At 44.9% G+C, this 17,289-nt stretch overlaps 1 long non-coding RNA gene across 2 annotated transcripts; it reads right to left on the reverse strand.

Annotated features, from left to right (window-relative positions):
* On the reverse strand, window positions 1-2,748 carry LOC135975371 (uncharacterized). Of its 2 annotated transcripts, none has more exons than XR_010592340.1 (3): window positions 2,194-2,748; window positions 1,675-1,946; window positions 1-1,211 (listed from the first exon to the last, which is right to left on the reverse strand). It is a non-coding gene; the product is annotated as an uncharacterized LOC135975371 (long non-coding RNA). The 2 variants fall into 2 exon arrangements; XR_010592341.1 differs by having other exon boundaries at window positions 1-1,208; window positions 2,194-2,365.
* Window positions 2,749-17,289: the final 14,541 nt, after the last annotated feature.

Raw genomic sequence — 17,289 nt, forward strand, 5'->3', positions numbered from 1 at the left:
TGACATTCTTTTTTGACATTCTCTTTGTTTTTACTTACATAGACATATTAAAAAAAGCTCAAAATCAAAATGAAGTATTGGAGGTCAAACAAAACCTTCCAGTCAGCCCAAAATGATATATATACATTTTTTTACTTTTCAGTCTGCTGAAAATTTCCAAAAATGTATTTCGAGTCAACCCGAAACAATTGCTCCAATTAGCAGGCCTAAGAATTTGAGGACACGTGAAACCCTTTTCTTTCCTCTGTTCTGGGGGTGCACTAGATTCTGGCAATGTACATGCAGCCCAGATTTGAAGATACCTGGATCCCAATGGCAGCCAGAGCATCCAAACAGTACATTTGCCTCTCCAATCTTCCGCACTGTTGCTCAGGGTCAAATAATCTCTGTTAAATCTCCTGCTAGGAAAGGGTGCAAACATACTCAGATCACATGTAGCTTGAATTGGACACAGTGTATGTCCTTCATCCAGCCCCACATATTATACCCGTGATGCTGCATACCCAGCTATGAAAATGTCAGGACTAGGGTTGCTCACACTAGTTGTGTTTTGGCTTGTTATTTCTTCCTGCAGACTCCCACATGTTGAGCTCCACGTTCAATTTGTTCAGCTCATTATAAAAACAGAGGCCATTTCCAACATTCAGATTTTGAACCAGGATCCCCAAAGCTCAGGCCCGCAGAAATCTTTTGAACGTGCCAGTTGATTTTAAATTTTGCTTTCCGTGACTTGCTGGGGCAGCCTGATGGGACGGCATGAATGGCTGGAGAAAGGGAACACAGGAGGGGTGTGACCATAGCCCAAATAAATTCAGGTACAAATCCAAGTGAATACTGGCAGGAAATATTTGTGCAGTGTTTCCCAGGTCTTCTATCTTCCTCCCTACAGGCGGGGCTGGCATTTTCAGCTACAGAACTCTTTGACTCCTGCTGTCTTCATTAGCAAAGAAATACCTACTGAACTGGCAACCCGGAAGGACACAGAAGGGAGAAGAAGAGGCAGAACACTTCAAGGTGGGCAGGCCTTTCGCTTGAGAAGCCACGCCCTTTAGCATCTGGGGGGAAAAAAATACAAGCTGGAGACTCGATGAAATTCACTAGGGACCTTACTATTGCCAGGCTAACTAATGTGGGACCACAGTGATGGTTGCCAGTACAAAACTTCCAAACAGACATCTGCTTCTTGCTTTTGGGACAGGCAAGATCATCTGCTGGCAAAGAGGAAAAGGAGACACAGGTGTAAACTCAGCAATTACAATTGCTCTGAATAAGGGGCGCACATAAGGGGGGCAAGTAGGGGCACAGGCCGCCCCAATCATTGGCGGGGACACAGAACTCCTCTGGCCTTGGGGATGCGGTGGGGAGAGTCAGATTCTCTGGGGCCATGACAGGGACAGAACACTTCTCCAGCCCTGTGGCCACAATACGTGCACAGAAAGCTGTCAAATTTAAATTCCTGCGCACGCCCCTGCTCTGAATTGACAAATACTTGTCATTCCTTAAAATAGCTATGGATTTTACCCTGCCACCCATCATTATGGTATCTGAGCGCCTTCCATGTAAAATCAAAGGCAATAGTTAATCTCTAGTGGACTTCCTGGAGTCTTCCTGGAACGTCTCCCTTTGTGGGGTAACCCCTCTGCGTGGGGTAGGTATTGTAGGTAACATATATACCTATCTTCTATGTAGGATCTGGGTAGAGTCACTGCTGCGGAAAACGCTGCTGCTCAATCCGGGAGGTGAACTTAATGGTGATGAGTTGATTTTCCTCCAGCCCTAACTTCTCTGATTCCTTGGATTTAAGCAGAGTGAGAGGCACATCACATGAAACAGCAAACCATTCTGTACGAACAGGTCCTTGCTCCGCTTTATTTTCAGAGTGTGCAGCAGAAAGGAGAGGATGGCGAAGGAGGAGTTTTTTCCTGCTGGTCTAGGTTTCCTGTCAGCTGAGCCACAGATAAACCATAAAGACACAGAACAAACAAACAATTAGCCTCCCTCAGCCCCAGAGACTCTGCTAAAGTTTATAGCCCTTTTCCAGTTTTAGTGCCACTCAGCAGTCATACAAAGGGTGTCTTACAGTAGATGTTTTGGGAAAATTTAAAAAAGACACACAGAAAGATAAGGCCAGTATCTGTACATTGTATACATGCTGTATATAGTGGTATGTTTAATCCTTCATTGTAGCCTTACCTCCTGAGGGATCAGAAACTAGACAGAAGTAATCCTTGCTTCCTTGTCCTTCAAAATATGGTTCCAGTCGTTTGTCTGACCTCCTGCTTCCCCACACACCATGGCTTCCTTGGCAGAGCTCCGTCCTTCTGTCTCAGATGCCAAAGGGAAATTGACAAAGAACACACCTCGTCTATTTTATGTTGTAAAGAAGATGCCTTGCTGCTGGGGTGCTGCTGCTATAGAGATTGAGCCCAGGTGAGGTTTTTGGCTAATTGAATTATGTTTCTTGTCTGATCCTTGTTTGTAACTTGCTGAACGACTGACAGAGCAGACAAAAAGGAGAATAGCTCCATGGGCTGGGAGCTCAGCTCTTCTTAAACTGCTCAAAGGGAAGGATTTCAGGAACTCGGATTTTTTTTTAAAATCATGCCAAGTAAAATGCTCACTGAGGTTAATGCGCAGCTTTGTACTTACGAGAGTGCAAAGACAAGCTGTGGTGGAGTCATAGATGACATGGGAGGGTTGGGAAGGTTGCTCACACTGCTTCACAGGGACCATCTCATTACTATTCACACTTTGCCATGAGAGCGCCACTCAGAGGAGGAAAAAATTGACTGAGAAAAAGAACGTGGCCAAGACAGCGGGGATGAAAAGATGGCACAGGGAGGAGGAGACCCTCTCTGCCCATCTCATTCTTGCATGATCTTCAGGAACCACTTGAAGGGCTGGCCACAGTAGTACAGTGGTCCCTTTGCTAGCCCCAGAATCGTTGCCAGGAATTGAGATTAGAGGGAGTGTTTGAATTTACAGGCAGGGGTTGGAAAACGACTAAACTGGCAACACTGCGTAACTACTTGACCACTGGGAAGGGTGATGGAGGTGTTCGGGGAAGTGTTCACCCCCTAGCTCCTGGGGAGATGCAGAGAAATCCCCCTTCCCCACGCCACACACTAGGCACCTAAGCACTCTGCCGCTTTGTCACTTTCTGGAGGAGAAGCAACCGGCTCTTTAGCCTTAATGAAAACCCGGCCTCCACCCAGAATATAAGTCACCACAGAGATCAAATTGCACACACCCAGCGACTGCTACAGCATGAAGCTTTGAGACAGCTGATAAACTGTGTAGCACAAATATAGCAGGGTGTTCCTGACCTAGGCTATCCCACAGTTTTAAGAACCCAGGTGTTGGGCATAAACCAGGCACTATTGTCATGACAGAATTTTGTAGAAGGGCCAAGTCAATAATCAGAGGCCTTTCTTTGAGCTGTTACAGGTCCCTGAACAATTAAAGTATTGAAATATACCGGACCTATCAGCCCTGAAGTCCTTGGGTCAATGGGAGTTTTGCCAAAGAAAGCCTGGTGTAAACATTTCGGCTGGGATTTGGGAAGGACCCTTATGGAGTCGGTTGCTAAGACCCCTGGGTGCCTTTGAAATTTCCAGTCTTCTGTACTGGGTGGTTAGGCCCCGATTCAGCAAGATATTTAAGCATGTGCCTAATGTCAAGCAGGCAAGTAGTCCCAGTGAAGTCTGCGTGAGTTAGCAACTGCAGAATCAGGCCCTCGAAAATCAACAATGACACTATGAACTTCTTTCTCCAGCCATCTGTCCTTGAAGGCCACGTTCATCCGAGGGACCTAAGTGCCCTATGCCTGATGCACAACGATTCTGCACACTTTCAAAGGCCTGCTCTCCCTGGGCATAAACTGCAAGCATACTTGTGTGCCCACAAAATGAATTGTGAGTGCATGTCAGCACAACTGAGCCACCAGCAATCTGCTTGGAGCGTGCAGTGCCCCAGTCTATCATGGCACAGTTTGGCCTAGGTACTTTCACAACAGTATTGCTGGTTGCATTTGGCTGAAGTTAGCCTATGCCCATATGTCAGTTGGGCTCGTAAGAGCCCCTGAAATGCAGCTGCATGAAATTCTGCTGTTGGACAATGAAAATTCTTTCTGCTTTTATCTTTCTTTCCACTGGGCTGGGGAAAACGTGTAGCTTTCTGCAGTCCAGCCTGCTGCTCCCAGATCCCGGGAGAAATGAGAACGCACCGGCCTAGCTGCTGCATCTCCAGTTTAACCTGAGGAGGCAGTTTGGTAGGAGCACGCACAGCCACAAAAGCATTTTTATTTTCTCCCCCCGAGATCTGTGACTGCTAAGTAATAGGGAGCCAGATGGAACATCCAGACTGATTGCTCCAGCCCCTGGTTTCAATGGGAACAGAAGCACCCCGCTTTGAGCTGGGCTGTAAAATGGAAACGCTCTTCAGCAGAACCAGAAAACATTTGTTTTGAAGTTAAAACTGAACGCCAGGGGGAGGATCAATGGTGAACTGAAGACTACTGGATACAAAGCGACACCTTCACCTTCTTACCTCTCAGTCAGAAATGTTTAATTAGTGACAGGTCAAAGTTTTGCCTTGTACACCTGTGCAGGACAGCACTTTCCATGAAGGGATCTAGACACTGGACTTTGGATTCGCCGTTACATTCAGACCCCTTTATACTATTCTGGCAGTGTAAAGAAGCCTAAGAGTGGGCGGAAATATCTTGACACTGTCTCTTTTGCAGCCAGCTCTGTTCTCAGTCTCCTGTGCAAGACGTAAATCAGGGCACGTCCGAGGCATAGCTGGAGTACACTGCTCTGCAGCTGTGCTCTGCTGCCAAGTCCCACAGGGGGGTATGGGAAGCAAAGCTTAATTTAGAGCAGCCCTGAGGCTTCTCTAATTTTACAGTGCAGGGAGGGAGTAGAGGGAAGGGGAGAAGAAGGCCTCTGCAGAGTCCAAAAATACAAGAAGTACAATGGTGGCCTAAAGCCACCTCTAAACCCCTTTCGATCTCTGCCCTCAAGACCAGCAATGGAGTGACTGAGAATATGGTCCACTATTTTAATTCATCTTCCAATTCAAGAACCGCATTAAGTATCCAGATCATTATTATTGTTTTTACCCACAATAAGCAATTCCTCCTGCTTCAGCATGGCTTTTAAACCTGCAAAGAGACATTTATGGCTTCCCAGCCCTACCTGCATGGCCCACTGTGCGGCTGAGATAAAGCCTCTTCCTCTCCTAAACATTATCAATGCTGCATCAGTGACATAGGAGGCTGATTCATGTTCTGTGGTAAATTACCCATGGCCTTTTTTGCATAAGAAGTGTGAATTTTGTCAAAACTTTGTGTGGCGGTTTCATTTTGTGTCTTTATCGTCCAATGAGGGGGAACTTTGAGTGCTAAGTTAATTTCACTGGAGAGACAGATAAATTCAGATCTCCTGCTGTAAAAGATACATTAATTTTGCAAAATTACTTGTTTTTTTTTTAATAGGCACTGAGCCACCTTAATAATTGTAGGTTGCTTATATAGTACTGCAGTAGTTCATGGGAACATAAACCACAAGCTAAAATAAATAAATGAAACATAAAGAACACATTGACTCAGGGGGAATTTTACTTCCTTTTGATTTTTACTTTTCTAGACAGCTCTTTGACACATATTTAAATGGAAACGATACAGGTTTTTAGGCCAAAAATCTAGTCTACCTTAATGTTGTAAAAATCCGATGAGGAATGTTCTCTGCATTTCAAACTATTTAGTCTTTATAACATTTTATTTTTAAGTCTACCACTTTGTTTTTGAGAATTACAGTAGAATAAACGTCATTATGGACTCTACAAAAACACACTTGTGCTACTTCTGGTGCCTCATTAGTAGCAAGGAAGAAAGCTACCTCTGCCTTTTAAGTTTCAGAAAGAGAAGGAGAAGTACAGTAGAAGGTTGTCAGGGTCGCCTGCTTCTAAAATGACAAGCTGCACACCGATCTTTTGCTTGCAAGGTTGATGTATAGCACTTTGAAAGCGACTTGGACTTCTCCGGTACAGCACTACGTATTGGTTTAAGCAATACAGATGCAAACCCATCCATTTATCTCAGGAAAAAACCAAACCAAACCAAAATACCTATAAACATTCACTAGTTTTTTTCCAGTTGTTCAAGTAATTATGTGTATCCCTGAGCCTACAGCGTCCTATAATGAGATTAATTAAGCAGTCTCCTCATAGCCTTTTTTGTTGATGATCAAGTGTTTCCCCGCTTGGTTATGGACTAGAATTCTCCTGTGCCCAGAGGAAACGTGGGCACATATACACAGGAGGAAAATGGATATTAAAAAGGAGAATGGTCACTAAATAGTGTGCATTTAATGGCGAAAAAAACCATTGGACTATTTTGATAGAAATATATCCTTCAGAAATTGCTGAGTTACCTTTTAATATATTTAAGACTCTGTTTGTGCCCATTGCAGATAAAGTGCTGGAAAGACAGTTATAAAATGAAGGGACATTTATTTCTCTTACTAAGATCTGCATTGTGCTGCTACGGCTGGTGAATCTTATCTTTAAGGCCATTCTTGGGAATAAAGCATTTAGCCTTTTGTAACTAATGCGTGTTACAAAGAGGCTAACAGTGGATTCAATTCTATGCCAAGGCACGAGGGGGGAAAAGTGAACAGCAGCAGAGTGTGCACACAAGTGAAAGCATGTTGTGCGGGTATCCGTAGGAGACAGGTTCACCGAACTACTTAGAGGAAACCTCGCTGTCCACAAAAGATGGAGAGCCAGGGCAGGAGATCTGTAATCATACAATTTACTCAGACCTAAGCACAAGAGGTCTCTCCAGAGCGGTCTCCCACCTTGAGTCCTGGGCTCACTCTCCTGATCTAGGCTCTCCCATTGTCCAGCTATGTGACAAAGGCAAGTCACTTCTCTTCAAGGCTCTCTGTCTTGTCTATTTAAATTGTAAGCTCTCCAAGGCAATGCATCTCTCTTACTAGGTATCCGGACAGTGCCAAGCACAATGGGGGTTCTACCATTATATAAATAATAATCTAACAATTTGTAGTGCCAAATTGATCCCGGTGCAATTCCATGGGTTTCAGGGATGAATCCGGCCCTTTCAGCTGTAGAGCAGAATGATTTTTATGACTATACAGGCGACTCTCATCTTACGCGGGGGTTCCGTTCCGCGGTTAGCGCGTAAAGCGAAAACCGCGTATAGTCAAAGTTACATTGAGTTGAATGGCGGGCGGAATCGCCCGCACTACAGGTACAGTATTAAAATTGTTATTTTTCTCTTTTTTTTCGTTTTTGTTTTATTTTTGCCGACTGCGTAAAGCTGACATCGCGCATGTTAAATGCGCCTAAGATGCGACAGACCTGTAGTTGATTCAGGAACATCAGAAAAGACAATAATTCTTTATTGCACTGGCTTCCACTTGTGGCGAGTAGAAATAGTGCCACGAAAATTAAAGCACCTCACTGCCGGCACCTGGCCTGACACCTTCTCGTGGCTAGTGCAAGCCCGACAGCTCTCCTGAGATCCCATCCCTGTCTCTGACACTGACTCATTGTGTGACCCTGGGCATATCACTTTACACTTCTACATCTCAGTTTCCCCCCCCATCTGTGAGTGTATATAATAATAGGAATGTAGTCAATACTTACCACCCGCAGTGAGGGTAATATGCGTAAAGCACTTGGAGAACCTCAGATGAAAGGCAACATATAATTATAATGGACAGATTCATTGTGCCAAGTTCAAGGTGGTGAAAACTGCAAACATCTTTGAGCTTGAAGGGGCAAATGCACCAGGAATTTACCCTAGGAGAGGGCAGGCGGTGGGGCTACAGCTAATCCAATCCACAGCTTCCATTAGGAGATGGATGCTTTAAAAACTAGCTCAATGAAGGCTCCCTCCTCAGGGAGGTCAAGTGGTGGAAAGGCTATTGCTACAGGCTTTGGATTGATTATTGTTAATCATGTTTATTATGGTAGTACCCAGGAACCAATCATTGTGCCAGGGGCTGCACAAACAAATTAATGGGCAGTCCCCCATCCCAAAGAGTTTACAAACGAAATAGTCTGCCAGTTACTCTATCTCCTGGAAAACTTGGATTGTTCCAAGCAGAACCGTCTGACAACTGGCTTTATTCCAAATGAGCCGGCAGCCCTGAGACTCCGGTTCAGGATCAACTCAATGTTCAGGCAGCAGCATTGGTACCGAAAAGCAGGGGAAGGAGGAGGTACCTGCTGTTTTGTTATAAAAGGCTCATTTATTACTCATGAAAGTACATGAGGTATCAAGCATCTCATCTTGATTAATGATCCTAATTAAACTAATGGGTTCAAGTAATTTTACAGCTGATATTTTTATATAGTTTTCCTTTGTTTTGCAAATGGCAGCTGGGACATACTGCCCTGTCAGCTTCCTTCAGTCATGTGACGGTACTCCGGGGGAGTCGTCTTTTTGAGATCATATAAATAAATAAAGCTCCTCATTCTCCCTCACTCCTCTCCCCATTTTCCACTGCATGTTATAGGTCAGGTTTTCAAACCTACGGAGTGTAGTGGCCACAAGCAAACCTACAGCTGAGAAGAAGGATGGTCTTGTGGTTACGACTCTGATCTCAGTCTCAAGCAATCTGAGTTCTAGTTGTAGCTTTCTTGCATAGCCTTGGGCAAGTCACTTAATCGCTCTCTGTGTAGAATGGGAACGCTAATAGTTCCGTTGTCCGTCTTGCCTATGTACTTTGGAGCAGGAACTGTCTTTTTTAATGTGCGAATACAGCGACTGACATAATGGGGCCCCATAATGAGTGGGACCCTGTAGATGATGCTATGATAATCATAGTAACATCAGGCAATCGCACACCTAATTTATGCATACCGTTATGGTGCCTAAGCGTGCAAATTAGGTAATTGCACAGTAAAGAGAAGCCATTTGCACAGGGCCAATTGTATAAGATTTGCATTGCACAAACACGATAACTGTGTGCTGAAATTAGGCATGCGGTTGTGTGCACACTATCCCAGGCTCTAGAGGTTTCGAAAGACTCATCCTCTGTATTTAGTATCTGAATGGTTGCAAGTAGAATTTGTTGGTCTTATTTTTTGTTTACAGGGGACTGTCAACCATAGAGCAATGTAACTACTGACCATGTAATTACATTGTAAGGCAAGTTCCACATGGTGACAGGGTAAATAAAATACAAGGTTATTTTTTTCCCTCTCTGTAAGGGAGATGGTTATTGTGACATCTTACTGCTGCACATTATGTAGTAATTATGATTGCAATAACTTGGTAACTTCCAGGATTATTACCAAGTGCCAAGGAATAGGAAAGTATTATTTACTGTGGTTGTGTGTGCAGGCCGGCATGGAAACTGAAGATCAAAAAAGCAACTGACATGACTGTTCTCTCCAGTACATTTTCCAGTGTTTTGTCCAGTCTCATTTTTAATATCTCTACCTGTGGCTTCCACTACATACTTGGACAGACTATTCCAGAATCTAATCTCTCACCATCAAAAGTATTTTCATGCTATTCAGCCTATGTTTTCCTTTTCTAAATTGTATCGTATAACCCCTAGTTATACTTGTCTGCACCAGACTAATAAGACCCCGCCTTCCATAGGGTTTATACTCACAGTTCTTTTCATTTTTTGAAATGGGGCCATTTTTGTTTTATTTGCCAGAATATTTCACAAATTTTCTTTTCAATGCTCACTCCTCCCCAATGTTTTGGAACTCGGTGTTTGGTAAATGAAATAATTTAACAAAATATTTTATCTGTGTTTAAAATAGATAGCTTTTGTCTGAAAACTTTTGACTATTTAAAAAAAAATTCCTCCACAAAAGGCCATTTTTCAATTAGAAAAAAGTTTGTTCAAATAAAAATTCAGCACGCGCTAGTAGGAATAAATGATGATCAGACATGTTGCAATCACAAATATACATGCCTCTACAGCTCTGGATTTCTTTTCTCTACATAAAATCATTGGGCTGGATTTTGATTTTGTTTACACTGCTTTAACTCCCTGACTTCGCTGGAGTCGCTCCAGATTTATACTGGGGGTAAATGGAATCAGAATCTGGCCCATTATCTTCAAGTAACAACCATTTGGGCCTTAAAAATTCATTAAGCAGCAGAATTTCTTAGTGATAGCTCTGCTACAGGTACAATCTACTGTAAAGGGATGCTATGGAATATACTGTTGGAGGAAAGATTTGGTCTTGGATTAATGGAGATAAATATCTGACCTCAGGAACAAATGGGGGATGGAGGGGAGGGGAAGGAACTGGACATGCAGGCCTGTGAGACTAGCTCTGCTGAACGTCCTGGTTCCTGACATGCTGCCTGTGTATGTTAATAGCTGGAACCCTGGTGGCCTAACAAAATAGTTTTCAGGATCAATAAATCAGGTAAAAGTCAGATGTGGACCATCACCAAAAATCTCTGCAAGGTAGGGATAGAGCAACACACAGACATGTATGTGACTCAGAGTGCTGACTGAAAGTCGGTGAATCATTCATGATAGTCAAACCTTTTAATGGGCAAAGCGAAAAAGTATTCCGTGTCAGGATAGAGACTTAAAGACTTAGAAGAAGAGCACTGCTATCACTCTTCATGCAAGTCTGAGTGTGATGGGCAAATTGAGGGTACTGTCATTGGTCTCCACGGTACCAGGTCTAGGGGCTTTACTCTTTCTGAGCCAATCTTACAAATGGCATTCATACAGATTGCATTTTCACACTTTTCTATTTTCACTAATATTTACATGGAAGAAGGCATGTATATAGGCAACTAGGCAGCTATAAAAAAACAGGAGTACTTGTGGCACCTTAGAGACTAACACATTTATTAGAGCATAAGCTTTCGTGGGCTACAACCCACTTCTTCGGATGCATATAGAGTGAAACATATGTTGAGGAGAAATATATACACACATACAGAGAGCATGAACAGGTGGGAGTTGTCTTACCAACTCTGAGAGACCAATTAAGTAAGAGAAAAAAACTTCTGAAGTGATAATCAAGATAGCTCAGTACAGACAGTTTGATAAGAAGCAAGTGTGAGAATACTTACAAGGGGAGATAGATTCAATGTTTGTAATGGCTCAGCCATTCCCAGTCCTTATTTAATCCTGAGTTGATTGTGTCTAGTTTGCATATCAATTCCAGCTCAGCAGTCTCTCGTTGGAGTCTGTTTTTGAAGTTTTTCTGTTTTAAGATAGCCAGACTAACACGGCTGCTACCCTGAAACTAGGCAGCTATAGTCTCCCTGTGCTTGCTGTCTGCCTACCCATTCTGAGCATGCAAATAGGAGCCCATGCAAATATTGTGGCCCCTATTTAAGACCCTCCCTTGAAAATGTGTCCCTGTGGGTGTTTACATAAACCTGCTCCCTTTGAGGTCGCACAGCTCATAATAGCTACTTAGTGTGATAGTTATAGAGGAACAGAGCCCCAAGAAGTAGAAAACTCCTTGTTCTTCATCACTTGGATTTTGGTTGAAGAAGCTAAATATATAGGGCGAGATCCTCAGCTGGTGTTACAATGGAGCAATGACAATTTACATAATGCCAATAGACCTAACATTTCATGAACATGTAGTGCTTTATATGAATAAAACAACATACTTTTTCTTACCCTCTCTAGCCCTCCAATTCAATTTTTAATTATTATTCTGTGTAATTTTCAATATGTTTCTGCGGCACTTATGAAACGGGCCATCTCTGATGGTTAATTTAACACCTGCAAATTCTCAAGACTGTTCACCTTAGTCTAGTGAATAAAATCTCTGCCACACTGTTAAAAGATTGTGAGCTCAAATCTAGCTGAGGCTGAGTTTTTGTTGACTTGTGTATGTTTTACTTTCACTATAGAGTAGATCATAGAATCATAGAAATCTAGGACTGGAAGGGACCTCGAGAGGTCATTTAGTCCAGTCTTCTGGACTGAGGGAGGACTAAGAATTATCTAGACCATCCCTGACAGGTGTGTGTCTAATCTGTTCTTAAAAACCTCCAGCGATGGAGGCTCCACGTCATCATCTTACTACTTAATTACCATTATCATCCAAGACATTCTGCAGGAGACTAAGACGTTATACAACAAAAGAAAAAATATCTCACACGTAAATACGTCTGGGGCACATTTATTTACCATACTCTCTTTGTGCGGGATCACTATTGATGCATTGACTTTGGGTATATTGATTATCCTTTTAGAGAAAGCAAGATAGTGTAAATAAATCTTGGAATCTTGATTTGTGCATGTGCCGGAAGAGCATCTTCTCAGCACAGTCATATGCTGGATAGCTAACTTGGGGTTATTTTATTATTTTAGATTTCCCCTCCTAAGGGACTGATGCACAGCCCACAGAAATCAACGGAAGTCTTTCCACTGACTTCCGTGAGCTTTGGATGAGGCCCTAAGTGCTTAAACTTCACTCTCAGCATATCTACAATATATAAAAACCCTCATAAATCTTACACCATAAACCAGTATCAAATGGCAAACTCTTACCTAGACTATCAGGACTAGCAATCAATTGCCTCTTAAAACCCTCCTCAACCAATCTTTTTCTTTAAAACCAGGGAGAAAAGGAAAACCTTACCATGAGACCCGAAAGTCAACAGGTCTAGGCTCTTTTGGACCAAAATCATAGAATCATAGAACTGGAAGGGACTTCGAGAGGTCCCCTAGTCCACTCCCTTGCACTCATGGCAGGACTAAGTATTATCTAGACCAGTGGTTCTCAAACTAGGGCCGCCGCTTGTTCCCGGAAAGCCCCTGGCGAGCCGGGCCGGTTTGTTTACCTGACGCATCCGCAGGTTCGGCCAATCGCAGCTCCCACTGGCCACGGTTTGCCGCTCCAGGCCAATGGGGGCTGCAGGAAGAGTGACCAGCACGTCCCTCATCCCATGTCCAGTGGGAGCCGCGGCCCGCCAGGGGCTTTCCTTGAACAAGTGGCGGCCCTAGTTTGAGAACCACTGATCTAGACCTCCCCTGACAGGTGTTTGTCTAACCTGCTCTTAAAAATCTCCGACGACGGAGATTCCACAACCTCCCTAGGCAATTTATTCCAGTGCTTAACCACGCTGACAATTAGGAAGTTTTTCCTTATGTCCAACCTCCCTTGCTGCAATTTAAGCCCATTGCTTCTTGTCCTATCCTCCGAGGTTAAGGAGAACAATTTTTCTCCCTCCTCCTTGTAACAACCTTTTATGTACTTGAAAACTGTTATGTCCCCTCTCAGTCTTCTCTTTACCAGACTAAACAAACCCAGTTTTTTCAATCTTTCCTTATAGGTAATATTTCTTAGACTTTTAATCATTTTTGTTGCTCTTCTCTGGACTCTCTCCAATTTGTGCACATCCTTCCTGAAATGTGGTACCTAGAACTGGACACAATACTCCAGTTAAGGCCTAATCAGCACAGAGTAGAGCGGAAGAATAACTTCTCGTGTCTTGCTTACAACACTCCTGCTAATACATCCCAGAATGATATTTGCTTTTTTTGCAACACATTTAGCTTATGGTCCACTATAAATGGAAGTAATTTCCAGAATCAAAGGTAACAGCAAAAATATCTTACCATCAGCCCCTTTTTTAAACTAGAGAGCTGTTAGCCTGACCTTGCCATGGTAACATACGGAGAGAGAGACCATATGTAAGGCAGACAAGGCTCAAACTCTTTAATGGCTTCCGAGGTCAAACCCAGCACCTTGAATTGCATTCAGAAGCAAAGTGGGAGCCAGTGGAGAACACAGAATGTAGAGACACACAGCTCCCGAATCGCTAGCTCACGGCTGCGGCACACTGCGCCCGTGGCTGCGAGGCTGGAGCGGCCTACACCCCCACGCCTGTGATTGAGAAACTTATTGGCTGACCTAATCATCACCCTCGCTGCTCGCTTTCACGTGCACAAGATATGGGCTTGTTAGGTCATGTTAGTGAGTATTGTATGCTCCTCCTATGCGCAAAAATTGAACCACTCATAAGTGTTGTAAATAGAGAAGTAAGATAATAAAAACCCCAGTGGAAAGTCCCTGGGAGGCTTTTCGGCTACCACGACCTGGCGCTCTGTCTCCTTCCTTTTTCGTCGCCGCAACAGAGCCCAGACGTAATGTGCTCCCCCGAAAAGCACATCTAAGCAAGTGGGTCTCTCCATCCTGTAGCAAAGTTACCGAATGGCCATCACATGTGTCTCCATGTTGAGCCCTGTGACAGAAAGGAACAGAGGTGCTCAAGAATGACTCTAATCCACCCCCATTAGGCTCCAGAGCTGCCTCCTGGCCAAGGCTATCAAAAGCCGGTGAGAGATCTAAAAGATCAGACAGAAGCTTTGACATCATTGCGAGTATGGCCCTGACTGAGCAGCCAGGCACGGAAGGCCATTTCTCTCAAATGAAAAGCAAGTGGAAAACGAACATGATCGCAAATTACGCTGCCCTCTTGGAGCCCGAAAAGAAATCCTTTAGCAAACATTCCTGGCCCCGAAAGATCAATGACAGGTCAAATACCACTTAGAAACATGTATGATATTGGCACACTCTTGGCAGAGTGCTGTGAAAGAAAAAAGCTGGCTGATTCATCCTGAATAGGAGGCAGCTAATTCTGAGTTCATAAATCACAGGTTGCGGGGAATACTGGACCCGCAGTTCATTCTTATCAGTGGTTTCCAGGTCGTTGCTTGCTGTCAATAGCTCCCCGTTTGATATGGAAAGACAGATTATTCATAGACAGATACACACACGTTATATATATTTACAATTCAACTCATTTGGAAGAAGATACCAGGCTAGATCCCCAGCTGTTACAAATGGGCATTTAAGTCAAGCGATCTGTGCCGATTTACCCCCGCTGAAGGTCTGCACCAGAGTTTTTAAAGGCACAGCTGTTAATTTACTTCAGCCATTTTCCTGCAGGAAACAATAGTTAAAAGATATATTTAAAATGTTTGTCATGCAGCTGAAAACAATTATGCTGCATTTTCCCCAACATATTCAACCAACAGGGGCGGATTAGGGTTTTGTGGGGCCCCTGGGCCAGAGCAAGTGGTGGCCTTCCCCACCCCCCCTTCGGCCTGCAGTCCCCCCACCTCCCCTGGCGCTCCTGCCAGGGAAATGGGGTGAGGATGCAGGGCCTTGCTCTGCTTCGCCCAGTTCTCCAGCTGAGGAGCGGGGTTGGGGCACAGGGGCTTGCCTTACTCCGCCCACCTGCCCCCCATGCCGGAGCATCAGTCAGGTGGAGCGGGGCAAGCCCCCATGACCCAACTGCAGCGCCAGGTGGGCCGAGTGGGGCAAGCCTCTGCGCCCTGACCCCACTCTTCGGCAGGAGCACCCAGCCGGTGGAGGGGGTCAGGCTGTGGGGGCAACCATTTTTCTGGGCACAGGCCTCATTGGCCCAGTGGCTAATCTGCCACCGTCATCCAAGTATATTGTACAATATACACAGTACACACCTACATTAGGGCTGTGATGGACACACACCTCATAATCTGATCATACAAGATCCTGCCAGTTTTGCTGTATTCTTCTTCATATAAATCAGATTCCAACATTTAACATGGTATAGAATAATAACCAACTCTTTTGGAGCACTTTTTCATGCCAATGCACTTCGCAAAAGAGGTCAGTATCATTACCCCCATTTTACAGATGAGGAAACTGAGGCACAGACAGAGGCAATGACTTGCCCAAGGTCACCCAGAAACCAGGGCTTCGGAGTCCCACTCAGTGCTCTATCCACTAGAGGCTACACTGCCTCTCATATACCTATTCAGACCTATAGTAAAATGGTTGCTGCCATTTACCACTATCCAGTACAACCCAAGTCCCTCCGCAAATGCTTCCCTTCTTCTCCCATCACGGGTCGAGCACCCTCCTCATTCCCAGAGACTCCTTCCCCCCACTCCCCAAGGCTTGGGAGGACTGGTAGTAAATCGGTAATTAGACACACAGCTTCTCAGCTCTAAGAGTGCAGGTTTGAGTCCAGTCCGGGGCAGTGGTAACTGAAGGCTTTCCCACCTCAGTGCTCATAGGTGGCTGTGTGAAACTGCTTTGATTGTCTCAGTCCACTTCCTTGTGCCTCACTGTCGCCATCAGGCAAACCGCCACTCTGACTGGCATGACCTAGAAGCCTTGCCCGTGGTCTCAGTGGAGAGGCTGGCAGCTGAATGAGCAGGGAGACTTGCCTGGCAAGGCCTGAGCCATCTGGGCAGGATGGGGGAAGAATGCAGTGTGGCACAGCACCCTGTTCTACAATCAACTGGAGCACTTCAGTCTGGAGGAACGTCGCTGGAGCCCCTTTCGCTAACAGCCCATGGTGCTTTTCGTGAAAGAAAAACAGGAAGAGCCTGCAAATATGGAGGCCGTCTGACCCAGCCGCCAACAAACGCTGGGGTAACTGCACCATAGCATCAGAGGCACACCAGCAGGGAAGTTAGTATCAGCAACACTAGCTCTAAATCATCCTGGTGGTGAAGATCCTACCCTTAGCCCTATTGCTGGCCACCCCCTCCCCCCCTTTGCCAAGAAACCTGAGAACACTTTCTAGCGATAGCAGCCAGCTTGACAGGCACCAGAATACCACACAGTGTCCCCTCGTCTTTCTGTCATTGTAATACATTAAAACCTTTAAAAGCAAAGGCTGACACTAAAAAAGCATTTGATCCCATTGGATTTGCGCCATTTGATGGCTGATTTGAATGAGATTTGTGGAAGGATGAAGGCTGCAGAGACTGGGGGAGTTTCACAGCTCCCAGCAGAGTTGTCTAGGGAGAGAAAGGGCAGCCCGGCCAGGAGTGACATATCAATGTCTCCATCTGTCAGGTCAGCTCAAACCAGCTCAGGATCGCTGGCGCTTAAGATAGAAGGGGGCTGGCACCAGCAGTGTGATCATGGGGATAGAATCCCACAGAGGTGGGCTGGAAGTGGCTGAGGAGACGGCTTCTGTGGGGTCGGACCTCCAGCACAGCATTAGTAATTCTAACGAATGGGTCAGATTCACTGGTGACTTACACGGCCATACGTAGGGCTGAGCTCTGCTCTTGCCACACCAGTGTAACGTGGGTGGGAATGTGGCTGAGTGCTGACCTGTACAGTTTGGCATGTGGCGGGTGTGCAAAGCGAGTGTAACTCTCACACCAACAGGGGAGGGGCAGGCGGGCCTCAGGAAAAGCAACCTACTAGAGCTCAAGGGCTCTCTTCCAATGGAGCTTTCTTGCTCCAGCCCTCCCTGGCTTCCCTTTACTATGTAAGTTACACTCGTTTCACACA

The sequence above is a fragment of the Chrysemys picta genome, chromosome 13, assembly GCF_011386835.1.
Source record: "Chrysemys picta bellii isolate R12L10 chromosome 13, ASM1138683v2, whole genome shotgun sequence".
Classification (NCBI taxonomy): domain Eukaryota; kingdom Metazoa; phylum Chordata; order Testudines; family Emydidae; genus Chrysemys; species Chrysemys picta.